The 20,116-nt window shown below is 38.3% G+C and overlaps 1 pseudogene; it reads right to left on the reverse strand.

The window, feature by feature from the left end:
* Window positions 1–1,962: 1,962 nt before the first annotated feature.
* Window positions 1,963–19,917, reverse strand: LOC144374744 (isocitrate dehydrogenase [NADP] cytoplasmic-like; annotated as a pseudogene).
* Window positions 19,918–20,116: the final 199 nt, after the last annotated feature.

Raw genomic sequence — 20,116 nt, forward strand, 5'->3', positions numbered from 1 at the left:
AAGATCATCCAATCCCATGCTATCATTTGTTGGCAAAAGAAAACATTCGATATTTTCTTCTTTTACCCAAACCTGAAACAGGCAGATGGTGGAAAGAGCCCGATCTGTTATAGATTCCTGAGCACTAGTGGCTATCAATGTATTTTGCAATCTTGATCAAAGGCCCCATTTACCTTCCCCATGAAACGCTGAACAAACATGGGCTGCTATGTAGAGCAAAGGGATAATAGAGGATCAAACCCAAGCCTCATGCAAGCTAGGCAACCTCTGTACCATTAAGTTGCATCCCCAGTCCTGCTTTTTAAATTAATTCAAATCATATCAGTGGAAGGGGAACTGGGTCCTCTAATAGTTATGATGGCTTAGATGAGGAGAGTGAAAATATATTTTATTTGACAATTTTTTAGATGTGAACTTTAAATGTTGAAGTAATTTGAAAGGCCAAAGGTTCAATAATATGAAGGAACTTAAGTTTCACCAGTTTGTTGGACATCAAGGGGCTTTAAGGTAATATCAGCTCCAACTCTAAGTTAATCAGTCTAATTTTATGGTTTCTAATTAAAAACAGTTGTACAATCTCTTAAGACTTCAGTGAGAATTAAATGCAAGTAGAGAATTATGTAAAATAACTGATGTTCCTTGTCCTTCTAATCCAAATTTATACTATTAAACAAAAAAGATTTAGAAGCGTTAATGTTAAAATTGATTCGTTGTTATATCTTTATATTGGAACAAATACTAGCCAAAAAATAACTTACCAGTTTACAATGCTCTCAAAGCCAAACAAAATATAATGGCATGTTAATTCTAAATTTTGTAAAATCTTATTCATAACTATAGTTATATAAACTTTAAAAAAAATCTGTATGGGAGAGAAAAACATTTATTGCCTATTTTTTGAATAGTTTTATCTGGATGCAATGCTTTTTTTCCTATTGCCTGAGTGACATAGTTGATTGTATGAGAAGAATGGATATCCCATTCCCTCATCCCTCAAGAGAGCTCACGTGCCTTGCCTTCTAACTTCAGTTTGACTGGAGATAAATTGCCCAAGACATAGGGCCTTGCCTGCTTAATGATATTCTTCTGTGTGGGGCTGTTCAAGGCTCTAGAGCTTAGACTGGGGTGTACCTCAAGGGTAGCACTGAGGAAACGGTCAAATGTACATCTTGAGTTAGCTCTACCCCACAGGAGTCTGAAAAACTCCATGTGTTATTGGGCCTACGGTATGCTAAGGAAGTGTCTGTGGCCTGACTCTAAGCTTGTCAGGAAATAGCCAAGAGATATCCACCCCAGCTTACTGAATTCTGAGGCATGAGAGTGCAAAACCTCACAGGGCCTCCCTCTCAAAGATGCTAGGATATGGACAGCCTTTCTCTAAGTATGGTAAGCTAGGGAAGCCTCCTCGACTTGTTTTTCTCCCTCAGCCCCCATGTGCCCTGCCAGTACTCATTCATTAACTTATCTCAGGGATTCATCCAGTTCTCAGTGCCACTGCTCCAGCTGGGTCTTAACTGTTTCCTGCCTGCAGTAATCCAACAGCCTCCTAGAAGGTTTTCCTCTCTCTATGTGCCCACCATTCTACCCCTCATCACCTATTTTTTTTAAAAGAGCTGCCCTAAGTGCTACTTTTAAAAATGAAAATATAATCATGTCTCTTCCTTCTTAAAAGGCTTCATTGGCCCCCTACTAACCTTTAAGATAATGCCTGAACTCCTCAGCGGTGCATGGACAGAATCTATTGTCTAATTACTCCTTTAGTAATGACCTTTGGCCATTCTCATTCCTCTCGATGTAGTGGGATCCACCTCTCACTGTTTACTTATCCATCCCCCCTCCCTCCCCCCCCAGTTAATTCTTGAGAGCAGAGATTTTCCCCGCCCCCCACCCCAGATCAAATCCCTATGGCAAGGAGCCAGAATAAGGCATAAGGCATAAGCATAAATAAAAACCCAGAAAAGAGTCATTAGCACTTGATTTTAATTAAAATTAACAGTTCAGATGAAGACTGGACTAGAATAGTGTTTAATATCAACCTCTGAGAAATCATATTTATATAAAACAAATGAAACAGGCCAGGAGAAGTCCAAAAAAGGTACAGTTTACATTATTGCACGTGGATAAAATGCTATTTAGGGTAGCAAAATCCTCAGGCCAGAGGAGGAGGAAGAAAAGACAAATACAGAAGATAAACCTCTAGGAAGTATTTATTTTGCATTCTGAACTCCCCAGTGTCCTCAAAAGTATTTAGCACTTTGGACACATTCACTATGCTCTTGAAAAAAATGACTGCAATGACTTCAACATGTTTTAGTTACACTTGCATTCTTTGTTCTAGTCATGTGCAAGATCAATGTGTAGCTACCTCACATACTGGGACATCTGTAACACCAAAATTCCCAGTGCCCACAGTCATGGACAACAGGGAAAGGGAGTAAAGTACTATATTATACAGATTTTAGGGAACAAATACTGTGGCTATTGTTAACCCTTTTGAGCACTCTTGATTTTGGTCATTTATATTGGAACATGTGAAGGAATAACATTGAATATGAAAGTAACTCCTAGGCTGCTTCTAGAAAATAAAACACAATTTAAAAAGAGTTCTCTTCCATGTTCAGGAAGGTGGCAATTACTGTATATATAAGAAAAGGGGTGTAAACTTATAGAAAAGATCAACGCCAGCTTACAAACAAATTATAAAATTGATTTTGTTTTAACCTGTGAGTGTAATACAAAAAAATGTAAACTTGTGGACCTAGTTACCAAGACCACTTATCCTCCTAAGCCCAGACATGAAATTAAAGTTTGGCTTGAGCTAGTTTTATCTTCAAGTTTTCTCCAAGTTTGTCCATGAACTCAAAGGTATTCAAGTAGTCAGAACGCTGTACGCTAAAAGAAGAGAAAAAAGGAAAGATGGAAATTTAGTTTGTTTCTAATATTGTAGGAGGTAGAGAAAAAAATCCTAAAAACACTACTTAACAGTATTCTATCTATTTCTAGAAGTCAACTGATTAATGTTACCAAGCTACAAGAATACAGACAATGACTATGTTTCCAGTTCATAGGGCTGACCCAGTCTTGGGCATCCTGCAGTGGAGGCTGAAGCACAAACATTCACAGTAGGTTCCATGCCATGTAGCTTTGAGGTTGAAACTATCAAAAGTTTCAGTTTAGACTAATCCAATGAGAGCAGACTCATCCTACTCCTTAATTCTTAGAAATAACAAAACCTGTTGAGAGTATAGCCATGCTTTACCTACATTCTCATTCACCGTTACATGTTCTTAAAAAAGCTTAAATGCTCTTGTTTTCATCAGTGTTTTATTTAAGAAAAACAAAAAAGAATGGACTAACTGACATAATCATGCTGGTACATGCCCATCAAATAGGCTGCAAAGATCCTATAGATATTACATATACTATACAGATTGGAACATTTCAAACATTGTATTCTTGATGGAAATTCAAGTTAAGAAATTTGCAGTGATTGAGTATATGCACTTTATTGGGGTGTACTGAAATCTCTGAGGATATACCAGTTGGGACTTGGTATTAGTGTTAATATTTTCTAAAATTTCTTAAGATGAGTCCTGGGAACTAACTCTGACTTTGAGAGAGTTATCTGATTAGCAGCTAATGCAATGGAATACTGGTTACCATGTCCTCAGAAAAGCCCAAGGCAATCAATGCACAGTAAGTTCCACTGTACCGAAGGTTAGTGGAACTTAAGGAAGTGATAGTAATCAATGAACATCTTATACTTGCGCTACTTATTTGTCTCATTTGTAAATTAAAGAAAATAATGGGATGGAATTAGCTAGACTCTGAGTTCCCTTTTTTCCTAATTGACTATCATTTTCTTAAAATTAAATAAGTTGTTCATTCAATTATTGTTAACTAGATCAGCAAATTATAGCCCAGCCATAGAATAAATTTAGCCTGTAGTCTGGTTTTGTACACAAAAGTATAATTGGCAAGTTGCTGTATCTATGCATCTTTGTATTATCTATGACCACCTTCCTGCCACAACAGTAGATGCCAAGTTTAGTATTTGCATAGTTTTCAAAAGACTGTATGTCCCACAAACTAAAATGTAGCTGGGCTTGGTGGCATATGCTTGTAAGCCCAGCTACCAGAAGATTGAGGCAGGACCAGAGGTTAGTCCCACAGAGCAAAGCTGGATAAACAATAATGAACTTGGCATCTTTGCAAAGGCTTTGGAAGAAGTCTCATTGAGACCATTGAGACTGGCCTCTTATTACCAAAACTTGCTGCTTGCATTAAAGTCTACTGCCTAAAAAGTGAAGGGATATTAAATTGCCCTGAACTCTGTGGTCAGATTTGCCAGTTACCTCACTTTACATAATTACAAAAAACACTGGTGTTTTGAGGCTGGTGAGGGTAAATGGCAATCTGACCACAGAGTTCAGGGCATCTTATACTTACTTGGGTAGACCTTTAATGCAAGCAGCCAAGTTTTTGGTCATAAAGCCAGTCTCAATGGTCTCAATGCAGACTTCTTCCAAAGCCTTTGCAAAGATGCCAAGTTCATTATTGTTATCCAGCTTTGCTCTGTGGGCTAACCCTCTGGTCCAGGCAAAAATGGAAGCTAAAAAAGAGAAACAGTCATCCCAGGTCTAAGAATTCCCAAATCTTTCACAATTCTCCCAAACAAAACATTTTAAAAAATTTAGGTTGTGGGCTTTATTAGATGATATCCATATAGGACAGAAGTTTTAGGAAAGCTGGAAATACTTTCCCAAATAGAAACTACCCCCCAATACCCCAAAACCCCAGAGGAAAGGGACCAGGGGGTGGTGGAAGGAGGGAGGGGGAATGTGCTATGAAGTGATATTGGCCAAGTTTTGTTGTTATATTTTGCGCACGGACAATATGTAACAACAAACCCCACCGTTATGAAACTATAATGCACTAAGAAAAAGTGTGGGAAAAAAACCTACATTTTAATGGTATGGTACTAGAGCTTGATGTTTAAGGTATTTCTGTCTTAGAAAAGGTCTCTATATCTTTTGTCTACATGTCTACATTGGTCTCCTCTTTTTAGGCTGCTATCTCTTTTTAAAGTGCTGTCCTTGACACCTTGTTGAAGGCATCTATCCATGTGACTTTAGATGTGTAGCCTCCAGTGACATTTCACTGCTCTAGGGACAGTTGATACAGTTGTTGATAATATTCTTTTCTGTAATGTATACTATTCTACAAAATAGAAAAGCACATTTTGAGAACATTATTAAGCATGTTAAAATAGCTCCTATTAGTAGAATTCATTAGCTACTTGCTGATGACTTTTCACACAAAACACTGAGTAGCCTAAGGAATGTGCCTGAGTTCCTCTGGAGATCGCCTTTGGAGAACACTCTCTTGTCAGAAATCGATGTAGGAGTAGACACCATCTTACCAATAGGATTGGTGGACGTCTCCTGTCCTTTCTGGTACAAGCGGTAGTGGCGTGTTACTGTCCCATGGGCAGCCTCTGCTTCTACTGTCTTGCCATCTGGACAAATCAGCACACTAGTCATCATGCCAAGGGAGCCATAACCTGTAGGTGGCAGAGCATTAAGTACTGGTCCATCTGCGAGAAGACTGGTCTCTCAGCATTGAGAGCAAAAGACTCAGTCTTGTCAGGTCTTGGTAAGCAAAGTAAGCATGAGCACATGGAGTCATTGGTAGCTCCTCTGCCTTTCAGAAAATGAAGTATCCAGATCTCAGAGTCAAAGGATCTGGAGAAGCTGAGCTGTTTCTCATTTATCTCTGGTACCTGCACCATGATGGAGGGTTTGGGGTCTGACTGCCTGTTTTTCACCCTATTCTGTGACTTCATATCTGCTGTGACTCAGTTTTCCTACCTGTAAAATGAGAATAATAAAAGGACCTACTTTACTGTGTTGTTGTGGGATTAGATGAATATACATATAATTTGTGAATATATATTCATATTTCTTAGAAAAATATCTGCACAGTAAGAGCTCAATATCTTGTTGTTATTATATGCAGATACTCTGCTATTCTGAGGAAATAAGGATTAAAGAGTTGTCTCCTGCCTTCAATTTACTATAAACTCATGGGGATGGGAAAAAGGCTCATAAATACAGGATGGGTTAGATTCAAGAACATTCTAATTGCTCTTCCTTGTTCTCTGTAATACCCTCAACAAAACAATTCTCTTCCATGGTTTCCTATTCAAATAACCATATTCTAAGTTAAGTTAATTCACTTATTTTTTTATGTACACTTTTTCACTTGAATTCAAGGGACCCTTTCTCCATTTGTGCCACCACCTATGAGTTCTCATTAAGTTAATAATGTAAACTTCCAATAAATAAACAAATGGCTACTTTTGTGTGGGCAGAGATCAAGTGGATCTACTCTAATTTCATTTTAGTTTTTGGTCATCTTTAAGCCCAGTTAAGAAATTTCTGTGTGGAATTAATAGTTCCTTCCATATCACTGTATTTCTTTGAGGCTTCATAGATACTCAAATTAAGTTGATTAGAGAATTCAGGACCCTACCATGGTGAATTTGTCTATTTATTAATATTAGGATATAAGCTTATGTCATTATCAAAACTGAGGACATAAATGAAATGGCCTGAGTCTGAAGTAGTTTGTGTCTCTAGAGTTGAATGAACAAAAAGATAGCTGGGCTGGTTTTCATCTATTTAGCTGAGATCACCTGATCTACCAGACTCTGGTCTTGAGTAGGTCTCTTATCAGGGCCCATGGTACTTAGATCTCTTGCTTCATAGTCCTTTAAACTTTTATAACTGGACATTTACATCTGAAATATTTCTTTTGATACTCTCTTCTTATTGCCATGAGAACCTTTAAACATGGAATAACTTTGGGTCCCTCTCCCAGAACTCCAATGACAAGGAATAGCTCTCCTCATCTTCTGTGGAGTCACCACTAAGCAGTGCACCTTTCTGTATGTATTTAGTACCAACCACCAAGGATCTGGAGACAGAGGAGGTGGGAGTGGTGTTGGTAAAAAGTTGTGTAATTCAGTTATCTGATATAAAAGTAATCTTGGGGCTGGTCTACTGATTTTCAAACTGATTAGAGATGTTTAACTTTCAAAGAGAAAAAGTAGTACTTCCTGGGAGAAAATAAACATAATTAAAGCCTATGCAAACATTCATCTGGGGAGAGTCAAGTTCCTACAGCTACCAAGAGTAACTGAAACTGAGCAGCAACTTGGTGCTGAGGAAAACAGGAAAAGGAGAATTTCTGTTGATTTGGCCAATTCCCCTGGCATGAAGTACCTGGTTCCTGGAATTTCTGTGAATGGCCCTGGACTTCTTTTCTCAATATTTCTTTGTACAATCCCCTTTGTTAAAAGCTAAGCAGTAAGCTTAAATTAATATATATATATATATATATATATATATATATATATATATATATATATATACACACACACACACACACACACACACACACACAGACATAAACACATACAAATATATATTTATACACACACACACACACACACACACACAGTAACAAAGCAGCCTGATTCAAGGCTGGCAGTAGGGGCATGATCAGGACCTGTTGCCAGGTGAATGAGCTCCTGGAGATACTGCTCACAGTTGCCCGACAACCCAGGCCACTCACTTTATTGCTCCTCCTTGCCTGAGTACACTTGGTTTTCATAATATCACCAGAGGGAAAATGAATGCAGGAAAAGGGGGTGACTTCTGGACCAGGTAGTTGGCTACCTGTTGGACATTTTAAAACTTCAAGGAAAAAAAGGATGAGGTGAGTTTAACATAAGACTGGAGCCAGCAGTGTTAAACCCCTGCTTATTTCCTCTGTGACCTTGAATAATTCACTTCCCCATCTAAACTTAATTTCTTTATGTGTCAGAAAATGAATGATGGATCTGGGTGCTTTGTAGCACTAGCATTTCATAGTTTTACAACTAAGGACTATGAAATCCCTCTTCCCAAACTATAGATCTACCATGGAATGACCTCAGGGCTAGCAGGCTCCATCTACCTCCACCTGCTGCTCTGGCTCCTTACCTTGGGCCATGGAGTCTGACTGCACATCACCATCATAGTTTTTACAGGCCCAGATGAAGCCTCCCTCTGATTTCATAGCTTGAGGCACCATGTCATCGATGAGCCTATGCTCATACCAGATCTTTTGGGCTTCAAATTGGGATTTGTACTGCCTAAGAAACAAGAGAAAAATTAGAACAATTAAAAAAGAAGTTGGCTTTTCAGGGCTGTCATCTGCTTCTCCCAAAGGCTTGGAAGAGGACAGCGAGCAGCCTTTTTCAGTAGACGGAGCACAAATGTGGGACTCTAACACAGGCTAAATCTCTGCTCAAGCATTCTCTGGCTATGAAACCCCAATTTGGCCACCTGTCACACCTTGCAGGAAAGGTGTGATACAGTAGGCTGACCCAACTATTGCTTTAATTTCTAATTTTCAATATAGTACTGATCATATTCTTGAGACTCAGAGTCTTTTAAGAATGTAGCAAAGGAAGCTGAGTATAGTGGTCTATTCCTATAATTCTAGCAACCCAGGAGGCTTAGGCAGGAGGATTGCAATTTCTCAGCAATTTAGCAAGACCCTCAGCAACTTAGCAAGACCTTGTCTCAAAATAAAAAATAAAAAGGGCTGGGGTATAGGTTATTAGTAAAGCACCCTTGGGTTCAATCTTGGTGTTGAAAAGAAAAAATAATATAAAAAAGGGAATAAAAGATATTCCAATGACATGATATCATTCAGGAAACTAGATATACTATGGGACAGTTTCTAGGCTTAGTACAGATGGATGGTTGGAAGAGGGAATCAAAATGCCTTTGAAAAGATTTTTTTTATCCAGAAAAACTGCATCTGAACTGAAGAGTTAACACAGGCTCACCTCACAGGTTGTTGGGCCCGAGGTTGTTATAAATTTATACTTAAGTTCAAAAGACCATGTAAGGTAGAGTTTCAATCATTACAATGATTTTTAGAAAGAAGAAAATGGGCCTGACTCATAAACTGACATATTTGACAAATCAGAACTTTCTATCACTAACAGGGTACTTTAGTCAAATACTAAACAATCCTGGCTCTGTGAAAAATTAAGGATGGGCCCTTTTTTAGAACATGTTTATTTTCCAAAAGCAATTCAGAGTGGTTTTATTTCACTCCTGCTAAATCTTAGTTTTGCTCTTATGTAATTTAAGGATTATTGAAGATTTTCACTTGATTTGTCACAGAATCAAAGGGATAAGAAAATGCAAATTCTATACCATAAATGCCAGCTTACTTGGAAACAAAAGAAAGAAAAAGGAATAAAGAATGGCAGTTACTTGTCATATATCTCCTGAAAGATGTCTTTAAAGCGCCCATCATATTTCTTCAGAATAGTGTTTTTGGTGCTCAGATACAAAGGCCAACCCTTAGACAGAGCCATTTGGAAGGAACTGTGTGCAAAATCTTCAATTGACTTGTCTTCATTGTACATTTCCATGGCAACTCCACCACCCACTGCAGGGAGCAATGAGAGAAAAAAAGAAAGTAAACGTGGGATAGCTGGAACGAGGTTAAAGGAATCTCCACAACCAAAATACCAATTCTTGGCTCCCCTGGCTGAGCCTAGACTTCAATTCCCTGGCAGTCTTCCAAAATGAACAGTTCAAAAGTTTTCAAGGGACAGGATAGGATGAAAATAAGTTCTAGATAAGAATAGTCTAACTTGTTTTGGAAGGGCCACGGAAATAAGAAAAGCATATGGTCTTCAGGATCCCAAAGATACTGAAATACCAAAAACTACTAATATGGGGGCTGTGGCTGTGGCTCAGCGGTAGCACACTTGCCTGGCATGTGTGAGGCACTGGGTTCGATTCTCAACACTGCATATAAAAATAAATAAAATAAAAGTCTAACAACAATTAAAAAATATTTTTAAAAACCTGCTAATGTGACAGAAATATACTCACAAATGGGCAAATAATTTTGAATTTGTTTTTTATGTACTTTAACAATTTCCAACATGTATTTTGAACTTAAGGGTGTACTCAGCCCATAATTATTGAGAGAGATTTGCATTTTAAATACTAAATGAAAATTCTTGTAATTTCCAGAAGGATACTGAGCATGCCTACTGCAATTGGTGGAAATAATTATGCTACATGTAATCATTCATGTGTCACAACTTTTATTAGTTGAACTCTGAAACTTGAACCCATACCAACTCCCAGGGTGCTGAAACTCACAGAAGTAGATTCTATTAAGATGACATTATTTAAAGGAAGTAAGGAAAAAAAAGATATATAGGTGTTATCTTTTTTTAAAATTTGTTTGTTTAAATTTTTTAAATTTGTTTGTTTAAATGAGTACTATCAACAACTTTTGGGTGGGATTGCCCTAATGAAACTTTGAAGCTGCCAGGGAAGAAAAATCAAAAAAACAAATGTTTCACTTTCACAGGATAAATTCCCAAAAGGGTAAGGAGAAAATCTTAGCAAATAATGCAACCATTTCTAAATACAAACCCCACCAGAGCAAAGGGTAGGATTGCATGACAGATGATTTAGGGCTATTAATGTTTAATTTATACCATTTGTGCATAAGATATTCCTGCAAATCTTCCCTCCATATTTTAAGACAAATGCATAAATGTCTCCTTGTCATTGCCTATATGCATTTCCAGTTAAGTGACTAACCCCTTCATGCTTTATTCATGCCATGGGAGGGTATGGAACCAACTACTTTTTAAGTTAGATTTTAGGTCCTGTAGAAGTGTAGAATTGGGTTATATTTTTAGGCAGTCACATACTAATTTTGAAAAAAAAACAGTAATAATGTTTCTAAATCATTTGTTTTAAAAAAAAAGAAGATGTAGCTTATGATGGACTCATACATACCTTCAAAGTTATGTACCAGGTATGTCACCTTCTGGGTTCCATCACTTGGTGTGTAGGTTATCTCTACTTTTCCAGGCCCAGGAACGACAAAATCAGTTGCTCTGTACTATATAAGTAGGAAAAAGGTATTAAGAAAAGAAAAATATCCCAATAGGAATTATAAGGAAATATATATATATATCTGAGAGAGAGAGAGAGAGACAGAGAAACACACATGAGCACAAGAAGACACCAAGATAAACAAGAGAATATAGCTTGTCCTTTTTTTGTTATTAGGGATTGAATTCAGGGGTGCATAACCACTGAACTACATTCCAAGTCTTTTTTATTTAATTAATCTGAGACAGGGTCTCCCCAGTTGCTGAGGCTGGCCTTGAAGTTGGGATCCTCCTGCCTTAGCCTCCTGAGTTGCTGGGATTACAGGCTACCACATCTGGCAGATCTTTAAAGAGATAGAAACCAAGATAGTCCAGAGTTCCTCTAGTTAGTGGTAATGCACATTAAAAAGTCAGTCAGTATTTATTAGAAGGCTACCATGTATGTGACAGTTTTATGGGCACTGATACAGAGAATACAGAGAATAACACAAGATACTTTCTTTAGGAAGCTTACCAACCTAATAAAGACAATACTAAGTGAGAAGTGACAGAGAGTTTTCAAATGTCAGAAAGAGTCATAAGCCAATAAATCAATAAAAATGCTGCAAGGTGATGAAGAGATACAACCTGGCCCATGGGCTGAGAAAGCTGTCCTGCAGGGAGGATTATAATACTACTTGTGCTGAAAATTATGATAGAGCTGATGCTTTGTCCTTACTATGTATCAAATGCTTTAAGATGATCTCATTTGATTCTCACATCAATCTTACAAAGATATCAGTGTGATATAATGAAAATAATGCATCCTGAGTCCAGAGACTTGGGATCATTACTTAGACTTTCAGGGGTCAGTCGTTCCAGTTATCACTTGTCCACATGAAAAAAATCATCTGGAAGCTGCTGTGACAGTTGATGAACCCCCCCCCCCCAAATCCTGCTCACCTCCCTCATGAGCATAAGCCATTCCAGTGGAGAAATGTGCCTGGTACACATGAGGTATTCACAAGTCATTCGTGCACTGAAACTTACTCAAAGACTTGGGTTAATTGGGAGACTTGGAGTTAGGAATTAACAAGCACCAGCCACACCTATTGGTTGATAGTAATACTAACAGTAGGTAAAAGAGTATTCAGATAACAAAAAAGATTAAATATCTACTCTACAAAGAACACTTATGACATATAAAGTCATTAACTATGGGTTGCTGATTTGTTTCCATTTCTCAAAAGGAAGAACTGAGACATCAAGGCACTGTAAATGCTTTGCATAGGGTTTATGCACATTTACACAGCAAATCAACCTGGCATTTGAAAATTTTAATCTTGACTTTAAACAACAGAATGTCCATTATTACAAATGACTGATGCTACAATTAAAAAAAAAAAGACAGACTGAATTGGTAAGAACTGCCACCTATGCATCCTTGCCTGGGACTCTGGTACCTGTGAGGGTTCTGGCCAGGATGAAGGGACAGTATGAACCACAGGGTGGAACAAAGTTAACCAACTTCTTGGGGACTGAGCTGGCAACCCTGTCCCCAGAAACATCTTCCCTGGCCACACCATTTAAAGGGATGACTACATAGAAGTGCAGATTTTGGATTTTAGCATTAGGGAATTCCTGTTTTTAAGGTTCTTGTAAGACATAAGCTTCTTTCTATGAAAATCTGAAACCTGCCTCAACACAATTTGGAATTTGTTTAATTGGCAGCTTTTCTGCTTAACTTGGCAATGAGTCTATTTGTATAGAAATACAGAATCCATTTTTGGTTTTCAAGTAGGAAAAAATGTTCTAACTAGATTGCTTTTAAATACTAAGCCAGTTATCATGTTTAATATCATATTTTGTGGTTTTCAACCCTATCTGTACATTAGAATCACTTGTGGAACTGATTCAAAAGCCTGAATTCAGATTTCAGCTGGTGGAGATGGGACTCAGATATTAGACAAAAACCAAAAAGGTAAAGCTAAACCTAACCAAACCAATGAATCATTCATAAGTGGATCTTATTATGCAGCCAGCATTGAAAACCACTGACCTGGTTGGATCATATGATACTACTAAAAAATAAAAAAAAATAAAAAATAATTGGGCATTTGTGTGATATAACTAACAAAAGGATAAAGAAAGAAAAAAACATGTTTGGCAAAAATCATGTGTTGAGATGGGTATCTACAGTAAGTTTATCTGTATTTACCTCTACCTAAATGTGGGTAAATATACAGCTATACATACTAGAATTTCTAAATTTTGCAACTTTGCTTAATAGGTGTAGAAACCAAAAGATAAGGATAAAAACCCATATAAATCAGAATTGCTGGGTCATGTAAAAATATATGGAAAGTTATGCCCAAATGACTTACTTGGTCCCCATAAGCATGATGGCCTATGATGATGGGTTTTATCCATCCATTCACAAGTCGTGGGATATTTTTGCAGATAATTGCTTCTCTGAAGACAGTGCCACCCAGAATATTTCGGATAGTGCCATTTGGTGATTTCTACATTTGCTTCAACTTGAACTCCTCAACCCTCTTCTCGTCAGGGGTGATAGTATCACATTTGATGCCAACATTATACTTCTTTATAGCTTCTGCAGCATCCTTGGTGACCTGGTCATTGGTGGCAACACTATTCTCTATGCCTAAGTCATAGCTAGAAAGGGAAAAAAGTATCAATACTTCAGGAAAATAAATAAGTTCTAATCCATGACCCCACTGTTGACACGCAGAGGTTGCTATGCAGAAGATAAAGGCCTCAAAGACACCTAAATCTGTCAAGTTTTAGCACTGATGTATTCTAAACATAGAAGATGACTGACAATTCAAGAAGGAAGTAAAGAGTCAAGAGAACTAGGCTAGTGGGCAGTTGTCTATCTGGAAATTGAATGGAAAACAATGAACTCTGCCAAATTGCCCCCTATTTTTTACCATCTTGAGGCAATAACAACACATGAACAACCCTTTGGCATGGCTTCCCTCTATATAATTAGCATACAAGTTAAACCTAAGCACTACCTAATTTTCCCTTAGTAAATATTGTGCTTGAAAAATAAAGGTGTGGAAGGCTTAAAGGATGTTTTGTATTCTGACATTAAAGTGGTGAAGGGTATAGAGATTACTGTTGTGCAAAAAATACTAATGACTGCTTCATTTATGCCAGTTAGTCATAAGGTGAACCTTCCCCTAATTCTTGGGCAAGTCTCTATGTTCTGGAAACAAGCCTGCAGTTTATTGGATAAGTAGTAGAACCCATCATCAGTTTCATATGCACCAGAAAGTTTTAGCTCAACGTACACCAACACCCATACTGCAGGTCATTCAGAGCTGAATGAATGTTGGCTGTTCATGGAACACAAAAACATGATTTTATGGAAAGTAGTAAAAATAAAATAATAGAATAACTTATTTTGTTCTCTAAGAATTTAAAGTTTTTCAGCTCTCAAAAAAATTGCTAAACCAAATAGGCTCTAGATTTCTGTTCTTAGTTTTCACATCTTCTTTCCTTAGATATCCCAACTGCTGATGCAAACACAGAAATAGCAATCTTGATTGATTCACAAATAAAAAAAATGTCTAATGCTTCAACTTTAGATAATTCACATAAATCTAACAAAGCCATATACTTTCTTATCTTCCTGCATAGAAAATGCTGAATATAGACAACGTCTAATCCCAACTCCACAAGAAGGATGGCCACAGTTTTCATGTTCCTAGGTATGATTCTCATCAGAAGAATCTACCAGAAAATTAGTGGATTTTCTGCTTCCCTTAACATTTCTAAATGAAAATAAGAAATAAATAGCCAGGACCACTACTGAGTCTTCATAAAAACAACAACAACAAAAACAAAATAAAAAATCAAAAAACAAAATCAAAAACAATCAATCACTACACTTCTTTCAAAAAGAAGCAGAAATAACAGCAATTTTGGAACAACTTAAAACTTATTTGAACTTGCAAGAATTCTTTAGTTTGTAGCCACTGACTTTTTTTTTCTGCCTAGGCATAAAGACACCCCTTTAAAAGGCCTTATGAGTCTATACTAAAGAGGCTAGCATTATTATTCTGGACCCTGTAACCCCTGCAAGTTCACATAATGTCATGAAAAGTTCTGAAAAAGGAGAGAGTTTGTGAAATGCTTCTTCAACCCACTTGGAAACTGTTTTTATGCTCTGTTTCCTGTATGTTTGGTGGACTCCTACAAGCACAGTCTTTACACCACATGGTGGCTGCAATACAGACATTATCAGCAGCTTAATTTTAGAACAATTAAAAAGGGCATCTAATGACAGCATGAGAACTGAATGTCTAAACCAAAGCAAGTTAACAGGTCCTCAGGACACATTCTGAATACTTCTGGATGGAGACAGACACTTAATAGTTGCCAACAATTTGACTGAAACGTGTTGTACTATACCAGGCTTTAGCCACTTCACCTTTTTAAACATTCTTCCTCTACTTAGTTTGAATGTTCAAAAACAAGAGCTGCTTATAAAAGACACAAGGAAAAAATGAGAGAATTACGAACATACTTTCACATCTGCCCCCAAACACTGTAAAGATGGGGCAAAGAGACAAAGATGACCTAAGGGAACTGGGGCTTGAGGTGGGTGTCTCAGAGAACCATGAGGGTTCTTTCAGTGCAGCAGCTGTATGAAAGGGTGAAAGGTCAAGAATGAAAAGGAAACATCCACTGACTGATTAAGAGAATGATAGAAAATTGAGATTGAAAGGATAAAATTTACTTTACTATTTTTTACACCCTCTCGTTTTTTTCTCTTCCACAAGTAATACATTGTGCTACTCGTGGGCACTGATTTATTACAAATAAAACCATCACTGGAATCAAGGTAAGAAAGCCCTCAAAATTTGTTCCCCTTATGATTCTTGAGTTCTAGATAATGATAAATCCAGTTTTTCTACTAGAATGTTAAATTAGAAGGTTCATTAGGTATATTTAAGCCTGTTCACAAAACATGGCTACATCTATTTTTTAAAAGCCAATTGCACCCTGAAATAACTTAGATTAAACTTTCTGAATCTGCTAGCTTCATGGACGAATAATTCATTTACCTATGCAGATCCAATTCCACATAAGGAAAAATGAGTTTTTCTTTAATCAGTTCCCAAATGATTCGTGTCATTTCATCTCCTTGCATTTCTACCACAGAACCGCCATGGATTTTTTGGGACATTTTTACTTCAATAAATCTAAAAAGAAGAACAGATTGGATATATGCCTTGTCATTATTTCATTATAAAGTGGAAATGAAATATAAACAATCTCGTGACTACTAAAAGAACAGTTCATAATAGTTCTTACATGCAAAGCAAATAACAATTATATTTACCATCAGAATCGAGAATTTTCTCTGTATAAAGCATTGTGTTGTGTTCTTTATATGTGGTTTGTGTCAGCCCTATTAGCCCTATAAGATGGAAATTGTTTAACCATTTTACCTTTAGAGAAAACTAGCTTTGCCCAAGGCCACCTTGCTAAAGGGTAGGGGTGTCTGACCTTGTACATGTCCTTAATAATGCAATCACTATTCTCAACTATTGGTTTGTCTTATGAAATGAGATTATTTTCACAATATCATCCTATTTGAACATATTTATCCAATTCAATTCCTCATTTTATTGGGCCCATAAGATGAGCAGAACGGCAAGTGCTAGTATTTGTCCTAAAAAGCTGTTTTGGTGAAAATAACTACCATTGAGGAGATTCAACTGGTTCTTATGACCCATATTCCAGATAACTTCAGAAGTGCAAGACAAAGAATTCCTGGTGGAACTGTGCAAAATAAAGAATTCCTGGTAGAACTCTGCTTTCCCAGAGACAACACAGGCTTCAGAGATGTGAAGCTAAATACAAAAGTGACTTCTCAATTAGAGAAATCTGAATAGGAAAGGTCCACTTCCCAGGACCCAAGCATGTACCTGTCTTGTTCTTTAGTATCCTAACTCCTCCATGGTTCCTCTGGCCCTTCACAGGCGAGGATAAGCTACCAGTGGGTGGGATGGGGGAAACAGCATTGTTTTAGGGAGGCATGGCCCTTTAAAAAATGGCATGTGGGGGTACAAAATACCAATTAATCTAATCCCATAAAGAACAAAGCTGGATCCTTTGGAAGAAATGAAACTGTGAGCCTTCAAAGAAGACCATGGTTTATGCTTATTCTCGAAGAGACACAGGCCTTGAGCCTGCTAAAAGAATCTGTTCCTTCTCATGACACTTTAATAGAAACTTTGCCCAGCAACACAACTGCAAACTACTTTTAACCCCTTAAGTTAGAGTGAGGACTGAAAAGTCAGGAGAAATCAATTGAAAAAAATAAATACAAAAATAAATAAGAAGATTAGATGAGAAGCTGAAAAACAGTCTCTCTTGAACAGTTGAGCTAAAGCATTCTGGCCTTTAAATAAAAAATTATAAGTAAGCTGTAAACCTTAGTTTCTTGTGATAAATGAGGATATAATCCCAACCCCAGGCGCACTTTCACTTCTCAAATTTGTAGTTCTAGATTCCTGCTTATTAGTATTCAGGAGGCTCCCTATATCTTACCAGGGAACTTAGAACTCAACTAGAATAAAAGAAATGAGCAAACTTGTGGATGAGTTAATTACTTCTATCAGTAATTTCAAGAACATTTTATAGTATAGCTTTAAGTGTATGAATCTGTCATGCTTAATCCTACTTTCATACCTGTCTTTGCTTTAAAACATAACAAATAAAAGCAGCGGCAAGCTTATCTTGGTTTTGATAGTACATTTTCATGGCCATGTTCTTACACAGTATTATGCAATAGTTATGACTGGGCTATTTTTCCTTGATGGCAAATACAGTTAATAGATCAGACTCTGTATTTAAAATGGCAAAACTAAGGAACAGTTTTTTTTTTAGTTTCCTTCTCAGTGAATGCAAACATACTCTCTGCAATAATTTTTCTATGTGTTATAATGCATTACTGAACATTTTAAGTTTTCCCTGCATTAATTATGTATTAAATTTTCTTCTTTCAACAACAACAACAAAGAATTATTGTTACTACAATGTAAGGCATTAGTGTGTTTCTTCTGGATTTGATTTTAATGCCCTGGGCTTTAGATCTCACTGGATTCATTGAATTCTTATACCTCTCTGATTTTCTGTCTCCATCCAACCCCAACTTCTGAAAGAAGGGCTGTTTCAAGCCCAATAAATGAACAGCCACCAGTTCATTTATTGAATCTGAAGGTAGTTAAATTCCAATCTCCTGACATACTAGTGTAATTCCAGAAAACAAACTTGGAATAATAATACAGGGTAGTTCAAGTAAAAAGAGCCACTTGCTCTATTTTATTTTTGTTAACCTCAAATTTTTAGCCAATTTTTAAAGGCTATGTTTAAGAACTACAATAATTGCTGGCCAAATATAGTCTCTTGCAGATCAGAGAAGACGCTAGGCTAAAAGAAATAAAGCGGTTTTAATTTATCATTGGAAATATTCTTGACTCATTCCATTGCAGTATCTTAGCTTGCCCTCAAAACTAATTAAAGGCAGGATGGCCACATCAAAGAAAGTACAGAAGAAGAGAAATTATGAATTCTCACCTTTACAGTGAACGGACTTCTAGTCACACCAACTCCTCTCAATCTTGTGGACTCAACTGCAGTTTATCTCCTAAAACACAACAAAACCGGGAATAGAAAGTCTTAAAACAAACACACACACACACACACAAACAACACAAACACACATACACACACACACACACACACACACACACACACACACACACACACACGTCAGGAGGATTTAGCTGTTTTTAATACCAGTCAGGCTGCCTGATTTATCTGGTTTAAAGTACAGTGCTGAATATCCAGAGGAGCAAAGGGCAGCTTTGTGTCCACGTCCACCTTCCAAATAAAGGTCGAGGGAGTACAAATCTTTCTACCTGCACACATCTGAGGGTGTGTCCCTGGTCCGTAGTCTGTTAGCTGGCCTAGGGGTTTGTATGTCCTCGGGTGACGCTGTGAGCTTGCAGATGTCCCTGTGGACGTTGTGCAAGAGGGCTCCAACGGAATCTGGACGGGTTCCTCTTTCCAGATTTCCACTCTTGATGTTCCCTATTGGGTGCCGGGACCTTTAACACCCAGACACTTGGAGCTGGCAGAGTAACGCCCTCCTAGAACTTGAAATCCCATCTCAAGGGAGGAATGCTTTCCCGACCCCCACCGCGCCCAGGGTGACCTAGGGAACAGTCTTCAGATCCAAACCAGAGCTCCGCCCCCTCGCGCCCCCAGGCGGACGCAGCCTATGTGCCACTGCCAGTCCCTCGCAGCCTGAGTTCGCTGTCCACGCCCAAGTCCTCAGCTTACACCCTTCTTTGCACCCAGTTCCCCACTGTCACATGTTTTCTTCCTATTATATCCAAGACGGTCTTCTAAGCATCTTTGAAACCTCCTACAGAAAGATTTTCCTTTCCGTATGCAGATCTGGTCTTCCACTTGTCACTGCATCCAACTTCCTCAGCGCCCAATTTCTTCCTCCCATGCCCAAGAGCAGGTTTCCCTACCTCCAGCACCCTCTTCTTCCTTTTTTTCCCTTTCCCATGCTGAATACCTGGATTTGTCCCTGCTTGAACTTAGGCCTTGCCGCTAAGTTCCTGCCTCCATAGCCAAGACCCGAGCTTTCTTTCTTTTCCACATTCCAGCCTTTTATGAATTAAAGCCTCCCACAACAGCCAGGGACCTGGGCCGCCCCTCAAAGCCTGAGGTTACCTGCAGGGGAAGGTACGTTGGCGAGCAGCCCGAGGCGCCACAGTTATTCACACGCTCAAACTCACACTCACACACAGGCAATCCTCACTGGGCCCAGCTGTTTCAGCCTGTGACACCAACTCTACAGATCCAGGGACCAGTGGGCGGGTCAGGGCTTTTCCTCTTCCCGGCTTTTGTCACCTCCCAAGCCCCACCTCCTCAGCCCACCTCCCGGCCCCTCCCCTGTCTTCAATCGCTGCCTGCCGACTCCTCGGGTTGGGCGGGGCCAGGGCCTAGGGGCGGGCCCAGAGAAGCTGGGGCTCAGTACTTGGGGCGACCTCCGTGTCCTCCGGGTGGGGGAAGGGGCTTCCTTGCAGC

The sequence above is a fragment of the Ictidomys tridecemlineatus genome, unplaced genomic scaffold, assembly GCF_052094955.1.
Source record: "Ictidomys tridecemlineatus isolate mIctTri1 unplaced genomic scaffold, mIctTri1.hap1 Scaffold_85, whole genome shotgun sequence".
NCBI classification, from domain to species: domain Eukaryota; kingdom Metazoa; phylum Chordata; class Mammalia; order Rodentia; family Sciuridae; genus Ictidomys; species Ictidomys tridecemlineatus.